Source organism: Lycium barbarum, chromosome 9, assembly GCF_019175385.1.
Source record: "Lycium barbarum isolate Lr01 chromosome 9, ASM1917538v2, whole genome shotgun sequence".
NCBI lineage: Eukaryota > Viridiplantae > Streptophyta > Magnoliopsida > Solanales > Solanaceae > Lycium > Lycium barbarum.
The window spans coordinates 27,010,667-27,020,158 of NC_083345.1; positions in this window are offsets into that span (position 1 = coordinate 27,010,667).

Sequence of the window (9,492 nt, forward strand, 5' to 3'; positions counted from 1 at the left end):
CTCGATTCACAACGATAATTCCTACAAAAACAAGATTCACATAATTCCAAAATCATGTTATATACAAGGCAAAAAAATACAGAGTATTTCTCTTAACCATATGAGAATCAATACTAAGGAAATATTACATGTGTGTTCTACTTTCTAGTCAAAATACCTTTACCAACAATACCAGTAGTCATTGAAGAATTCCATTCTAAGTTACCAATTTAAAGTAGTAACATTTAAATTGGTAATTATGAGGAACCACAAGTCCAAAGAAAGAAAACAAGAAATTACCATTTACCAATCATAATATACAATATATTCATCAAATAATAGAAAAAGTTCCCCTAATCTGAATTTAAAGCATTATCAAATAACAATAGCATTGAAAATCCCAAACCCAAAGTTCTTTTTTTCAATGTCTAACTTTAATCAAAATACCAAATCTTATTACCTTTCTTTTTGTATTTTGATTTTGAAATTGTTGAGATTTGGCAAGAAGAAGAAGAAGAAGAAGAAAGCTTGCTAGTTGTTGAGAAGCTTACTAGTTGTTGTCTTGTTGAGATTTGGTGAAGAGGAAGAAGGGTTTTGTGTAGAGAGAAAGTTGTAACCTTTTTGGGAAAGGAGATCTAAAAAGTAGAAATAGTAAATAAAAAACTCAAAGTCAACAATGAAAAAAAAATTAAAATATTAGAGTTTGAATAGGAAAAGTCAGATTTTTCAACGTTTTGTTTTATATATAACTAATACAGTTTGGAAGGAACAAATTTTAATGTGAAAAAATAAATAACCCACGGTGTGAATCAAACACGCGACCTGAGGGCTGAGGCTGCGCGAAACAGTAGCCAGATACCAAAGCACCCACCAGCAGCTTTGTTCTTTGGGTGCTTATTAATATATTATACCCGTTTTTTCATATTTTCTACGAAGTTCATGTCGAGTCAATGGGTGCTCGAGCCCCCGGCATGGTCCACGTGGATCCGCCCCTGGTTCAGGCTATCACCTAGCAAAATCCTTATTGGAGGCTCATGAAAGGAGAAATGATAGAATGGAATCAAGTAACCAGTCTTTTCCGAAATCATTTTGGTTGAGTGTGTGGAAAATGAAAATTAAGAACATGTTAAAGCATTTTTGAGGAAGTGTTTGTTGAATGCCTTACCGGTTAAAAGTGTGCTAGCAAAGAGGCTAAGGCTACAAGATGCGGCATGTAAGGTATGTGGGATGGAAGAAGAAGCAGTTGAACATATGTTCTTTCACCGCCCTAGATCTCTAGCTGTCTGGAAAATGAGTCATGCTTTATGGCCTAATATTGATAGAGTTAATAATTTTTCTAGTTGGTGGTATGATCTTTTTTTGAATGTTAAGCAATTTCCAGAGTCTATGAATCTTTTGAATTTATCTAAAAACCGGAACTGGCCACCGGTTCCAAACATGGAAACCGGAACCGGCCGGTCCAAAACATTAAAAAAACCCTTTTTTGTTTTTTGTTTTTTGTATAGTCTATATATATTATAATATTTATTAGTATATTGTAGGTATATTTATATATGTTATAAAAGTTTATAAGTAAAGTTTATATATTTACTAACTAACAACATATATGTATATATATATATATATATTAAGTTATATGCTTAAGTTATATTACATATAACTAAAATATACTTATAATATCAATATATATATATATATATATAACTAATATATATATATATATATATATATATATATATTGATATTATAAGTATATTTTAGTTATATGTAATATAACTTAAGCATATAACTTAATATATATATATATATATATATATATATATATATATATATATATATATATATATTTAAGTTATATGTATACTATATATACTTATATATATTTAAGTTACATGTATTATAACTTAAGTTATTTATAACTTAAGTTTTTTCTAAGTTTATAAATTTCTATATTATAAATTAAGTATATTTATAATATCGATAGAGTTAATAATTTTGCTAGTTGGTGGTATGATTTTTTTTGAATGTTAAGCAATTTCCAGAGTCTATGAATCTTTTGAATTTATCTGTGCATCTAATGTGGTTTATTTGGAAAGCTAGGAATAGTTGGACTTTTAATAATGAAATGCGGCATGTTTCTAATATTGTGTCACAAGCATTATTTGATTACCATAAGTTTAAAGAACTTGGCTCTATCAGTAACATCCAAAATGATATACCCCTAATTGATGAGGAACTAATGTTTTGTCAAGATGAGGTTTTGTTTTTTACTGATGCAGGTGTGCAAAAGGGCACAGGAGATTCCAGTATTGGTGTTGTGGCAGTTGATGCTCGTGGTTCGATGCTTCATGCCTTTGGCTCTCCAATTCAGTCAGTTGGGAAGCCAATCATCGCTGAAGCAATTGCAATTAGAGAGGCGTTGCAGATTGCGGTTCACAAAGGATGGAGGAAAGTGCATATTCTATCGGATGCAATGGAATTGGTAATGATAAATCAAGGACTGAAGTCAGCACCTTGGCCTATGCAAAACACATATGAAGATATCATGCAACTCGGGGACACCCTAGATGTAGTTCGATTTTCTTTTATTGGAAGGAACAAAAATAGGTGTAGCCACTGTCTTGCTAGTTTTTCAAAGACTTTAGTCGATGCAGTTTTTGGGGATGACTAATTTCCGATATGGCTTGTAGATGAAACTCGTGACTCTTTTGCTTTGCTATCAAATGAATGAAAATGTCAGCCTTTTGATGAAAAAAACAAAAAACAACCATCCATCAGGTAGATAGTCGTCACCTTCAATTACAAAATTGTAACATATACAAAATAGTTTATTTATATTTCTCATTCTTAATTAATCATAAGTGCCAAAAGAAAAAAGAAAAAAAAAAAAAAACTTAGTCTCCAAAGTAGAATTGTCGCGTCAAGAGTCAAGGCGATTGGCTGTTATTTGGAGTTGATTTAATAATCATAAGATCAAATGAACTTGAAAGCCAATAAATAAAAGACTTGTGTTGTCACTTCTTACCTCCTAAACTATGAAAGAGATCATAAATATTGCCATTCTTAGGTTAAGTGATAGTACGTACTCTGTACAATTGTATCGAAAGATTGCAATATACAGCTTCTTGTCATGCCATTACAATAAAAGCTACTAGTATATATCCACAACTAGCTAGTACTTTTCTGTCCAAAAACATCAAACAAAATAATTGCGGGGATACATTAGTTTAAAAATTTTAACACAAAATATACGTTACAAAGCGAAAACAAATTAAACTAGGGTACATGTGACCTGATGAGTCTTGTGTGCGAATAATTTCTTGTAGTGCATATACTTTAACCAATTTAAATATCTTACTTTTTGAGATTATTATAGAATTATTCCCATAACATAAAATAGAATAATTTTTTGTATCCTAACATAAAATAGAATTATTTACTCCGCCTTCTCGTTGAAAATGAATTACTCAAAAAAATCCCATTTAAAGTAGAGCACTTAATGAGCTGAGATTATCACTGATCGACTAATTCAAATTCCGTCTTAAGTAGCACCCCATGCGAGGTCTTAGCTAGCGATCCTAACTGATGATAATTCCATTTCAATGTTTAAATTCAAGAATTTTAATTAAGGGTGTTAAATTAGGCATTGAGCCTAACTCACACTCAAAAGTTAGCTCGAAGGGAGGAGGATTGTCCAAGCCTTATAAGGAGCTGGAGGGTGCAGATTTATGGAACATGGACATTTTCACCCCCCATTGGTCTGGGGGCATTCTGGCCCCCTCTTTTTTCTGGGGGCCCACATCGAATCGGGTCTGGGCTTGACTTTGATATCATGTCAAATTAGTTATTGGGTCTAACTCATACCCTAAAAGCTAGCTCAAAGGGGGGAGAATTGCTCAAGCCTTATACGGAGTCGAGTTCTCGTCCATCACAGATGTGGTATATTTCTCCACGAAGGGTGAAATAATTTTACTATTCCACCACAATGAACATCGTTTAAAAGTAGAACAAAGTGGGAAAGAGCTGGGCGATGAACTCTTTACCATAAAATAAAATAACACTGATACATCGAATGAAGTACGACTATTATAGATAGTACTTTTCATGATATGTCTAAATTTTTTAAGGTAGGATATTCTTTGAAGTTTTATGAGTTCTCATTTTGCTCAATTGACTTACTCTAAACTTTAAAGGGTCATTTGATAGCTGGTTAGATTTATGCAGGTATTAATAATACAAGAATTAGTTATGAGAGAATTTTTATATTTATTTATGTAGGGTTTAGTTATTCATGTATTAATTATTCATGCATTAGTTATTTCACATTCTATCATGCATAAGATCATACATACATTCTCGCATAACTTATGCTCCCTCTGTCTCAATTTATGTGATATAGTTTTGCTAGGCATGAAGTTTAAGAAATAAAGGATGACTTTTGAAACTTGTGGTTTAAAATGAGCCATAGATATTCATGTGAGTGTAAATCATTTCATTAAAAGTAAAAAGAGAAATTTCATGTTAAATTTTTTCTAAATATAGAAATGTATCATTTTTTTTTAGACAGATTAAAAAGGAAAATGTATCACATAGATTGAGACAGAGAGAGTACATATATTAATTATGTGGATAATTTCTAAACTACAAATTAGACACCATATTAATTTTATACATAATAATTTACCTCTTAATCAGCTGTCAAATGTGATATTACTTATGCAAAATTTTATACCTATAGAACTCACCTTCAAATAAGCTTCCAAATGACCGGTAAATGTATATAGAGATAGCAAATCATAATGTACATTTTCGGATCTCAGATGACAGTGTATTAAGTCTACTACTTTTTCATGACACTAAAAGGTCAAAGGTTGTTTAAATCATTTAATGCCTGAAAACAGAAATAATGTGGCCAGTTTGGCAGGATTTGGAAAGCGCATGGCTTATAGTTCCAACTATAGGCAGGACATAGTGTTTTTTGATACACCTTACCCTTTTTATATATAAAAATAAATAAATGGAAGTACTACTACAATATATATGTTGTTGACTTGACATAGTAGCTACGCTTTCAGCCATAAGTATGGGAGTGTTTTAATTAATTAATACTATGCTTGGCAATTGTGGAGGGAGAAGAAGTACAAAGAGAAGAAACCAGATGCGGCTTGCTCATTGTAACTTTGTAAGTACAAGAACAAAGCTTAGCTATAGTAATAAAGATTGAAAAATAAATAAACATAAAAAGTAAAATTGGAAAAAAAAAAAATGAAAACTTAAGACGCATCTTAATAGGGTACATTACGTATTGTACATCCGGACAAAGAGTCAAATTTGCACCCGAACTATGCGAAATTAAACATATTTGTCATCCGTTATTAAATGAATAAGTCATTAATCAATCGAGACTTGAACGAGTTGGACATATCATAATTTCATGGGTCAATTTTAACTAAAAACTCTCCCAAAAACTCCCTTTATGTCTCATTCATTCTCTGGGTTAAATAAATTGCTGGTGGTACTGCAATGGCAAGTTGGCAATAATAGTGCTCCGTTAGGAAGCCATCGCAAGAGTTTTCTAGGTTGGAGCTTTATAGTACTCCACTTGATACTCCCACCGTCCCATATTAAGAGTTAATTTATTCAAAAAATTATTCCAAAATAAATTTGCACATTATTTAAAAGGAAAAGAATCGATCTACTTAGGAGTAACTAGTAAATTACTCCCTCAGTCCCATATTAGTTGTTAAGGTTACTAAACACATCTGTCTCAAAGCACTTGTCATTTTACAAAATCAAGATAGAATTAATTATTTTTTCTATTTTGCTCTTATTTAATTGTTCTTTAAAGTAAACAATATTAATAACATAGCATAGAAATGATAAATTTGAAAAACTCAAACAGGTGATTATTGGTTGATGTTATGATTGTTCAAATACCAAAAAGATTAGTAGAGCCTTGTTTACGAAGAGTAAGGGTAAATTTGTAAAACAACACTTATTGTTTATGATTTCTTGGGGGGGGGGGGGGGGTGTGCAAAAGGGAAATGTGGCAACTAATATGGGACAGATGGAGTATATCTTGTGATTACTCCCTCCGTTTCTAAATAAATGGTGTTTTAGGCTTTTCATTTTATATCAAAATAAGTGGTGGTTTAGGATTTCAAGAAGAGACTGATCCTACTCTTCCAAAATTACCCATATTTACATAATTAAGAATCATTAAGTAGTTTTTTTTTTCTAGGCATTTAATTAGAGTTAAGTTAGTAAAAACACTCCCAATTTTCTAGGAGTGAACACTTTCGTGAACACTTTCAAAGGGGTGTGTATAAGCTAAAAAAATCACTTATTATCAAGCGGAGGGAGTATTATTTTCTTAAGGGGTGTGAAAAGAGCAAAAACGACAGTCAAAGATGATAGTGTAATCACTCCCTCTGTTTCATAGCAAGTGGTGTTTTTAGCTTGGACACACCCCTTAAGAAAACTACTCACTCCTAGAAAGTAAGACGTATTTTTACTAACTTACCCTTAATCAAATGCCTTAAAAAAGAAGTAAATATTTAATGGTTTCTTGGTCATGTGAAACTATACTTACTTAAATAAGGATAAAATTGTAAGAAAAATATTAGGGAGTTTCAAACAATTATTCAACACATGACAAGTGGCAGAATCAAGATTTTCACTAGGGAGTTTCAAAATATGAAAAAGTAAACACACGAAGAAGTCAAAGGAGGTTCATCGTCTACTAGATATACATAAAAATAATTTTAACCATGTATAAAAAGTATAATTTTCCGCTGAAGGATAAACCCTCTTGGTCCTTCCTCCCTCCACCCCTGCACATGAGTCATGACATACCGTTAAGAAGGAAAAAAAAAAGTTGAATACATGATCGCAAGCAAATTATCAGACAATAAACTAAGCAAGTAATGTTTAAAGACAAGAAATTGTTTGAAGGAGTCTGGATCTTTTAGTCCTTGAACAGTGCTCTTTTAATCGTTCTTCTTTGAGATGGAAAGAAAAGAATAGTAATATTTGTTTTGCCCTACGGATTACTTCCTTTTATAAGTTATTTAATTTTAATTGCATTTTCCTGTTTTTAAGTGTCTTTTCAATATGTTTCCATCAAACATAGTTAAATATAATTTATAAACTTGAGCCCTTTAGTTGATAGCCTATATAGAAACAAATATTAGTATTTAAGTCCATATGATAAAAAATTCCGAACATATAGCGTATTGTATCTTGTCACTGAGAAGTTTTCAAAGACCCACACTTTATTGTCTCCTGGCTGCTGCTATTCAGTTAGCTAATGATATGAAAAGAAAATTTGATCTCATTAATGCACATATGGCCTCATCTTCCATATAATTTATAGAAATAGTCATTGCAGTCTTCAAGTTGTTAGTCATAAATTAATGACTCTACATAATTTGAAACTGTTGGCAGTTCAGAATGTTTTAAAATATTTGACACTGCTATTTTATTTTTGTACAGCTTTAAGGAATTTAAATTACTTACATTAAGGATTATTGTGATCATATTAATTACTTGGATATATCACAAATGATGACTGTCAATAGATTGACCAATAATTATGGTAATGAATACAACATATCCACTTGCTGTAAAAATATAAGGTGTCGTTGTAACAAATCAAAAGAAGAAAGGAGAAACAGGGACAACATGCATGCACATCATCATAACGATAATTAAGCATGGAAGTAATTAAAGGGAAGAATATCTTTAGGGATAAACTTAGTACATCACTTTTTCATTTATATTTCACATAAACTCAAATTTTACGCACTAAGCTTATGGAAATAAGGAAGACAAAAGAAAATAAGTAGCCAAGAGGAAAAAGAAAATGCAATGTTATACGTGAGTTTGGGACTTGGGTATTATGTAAAAGGGAAATTTTTATAGGATTGTAAGAAAGAAAAACTAGCAATGTTATATGTGAGCAAAGACTGTGCTTTTACGACCCAAAATATCCCACAAAATTGACTGTTATTGTGGAAAGTAGGATATTAACATGGATTTAATTTCTGGTGATACAAAATTGGACAAGATTTGAAATGATCTAGTTAGTTTAATAAATGATCCAAGTATCAGACAGAAAATAAATTAGTGAAGATTTCGATTAACTGTGATGGTTTGCTTTGCATGTGTCCTACTTAGACCTCCAAATATAGCGATATATAAGTACGTTACCAACAAAATTGTACTTCTAAAAAGGTACGGAGTTAATTCTATAATGCGCCATGGAGAGATATTATACATTATCTCAAATTAGAACATACAAAATACCTTAAACAAAGCAAAGTTAACTAACTGAGCAAAATGGAATCAAATTAATGATCCGCATAGGCATTGTCCACTCGCTAGTAACTAGTAGGGAACAGAGATTAAAACTAATTTGTCTTCGGTATTACAGAGGCGGATCTAGGATTTGAAGGTGGCGGATGTCACAATGTTTTTCAATGTACATCTTATTAGGAACGTGTATTTGGGTCGGGTCCATCTCTTTTTAGTTTATTCGGATCAACTTAATAGTTTTTTTTTTTAATTTGCAAATATGAAAATTACATCTCAAAAATCAAGAAACGAACATAATTAGCATCTTAAACAAGGAATCACACTCATTAACACCCATTAACAACAGAAATAAAATCAACATTTTCACCGAGGAACTTGCATCTCTTATGTATATTAAAAAATGAATTTGCACAAGTAAAATAACATCTTCAATAAGGGAATTACACCAATCAAAATAAGAAAAATAATAGAAAAACTCTTCAATATGTAAATACACCCCATAAGTAAATGTAGAATTAGATAAACTACAAGTTCTCAACAATAAATCATAAATTTCATATTTTTCTAAGCAGTGCTTACGAAGTTTCCATCACTATTTAAGTAGTAGAGTGATTTAAATTGAATTTAACAATTATAGAATAGCATAAATTTTTATAATACACTCCCCCCCGTCCATTTTTCTTTGTCCATTATAATAAAATTATATGTCCACTTTTACTTGTAAGTTTTATAGTTTGAAAAACCAAGACATAATTTACCATTTTATACTTATTTTACCCTTATTAGTAAGTACTTCGATTCATTTCTCATTTTATTTATTGCTTATTAAGAGTGTCTCAAGTCAAATATAGACAAGTAAACATGGACGGAGAGAGTAATAAACAAAAGAAATTATTAAAAAAAATGAATTTTGATCTCAATCCAAAATTCCCATTGAAACCCAAGTTTTTCGATTTAAATACTCACAGATTTGAGATTAAGAGAAATGCTTAATTTAAGGGATTTTGAAGTTTCTATTTGTGTGTTATCGCTAAAGATCACAGATAAAATAATAGAAAAGAGGAAACATAATATAAATAATAAAAGATAAATAGAAAATTGGGAGGGCCGAAAAGGGAATTACTGGTACAAAGGAAGTAAAAAACGCAAAGAAAAACGGGAATCGGAAAATGTTAAAGATATATTCAAACTTGTGTC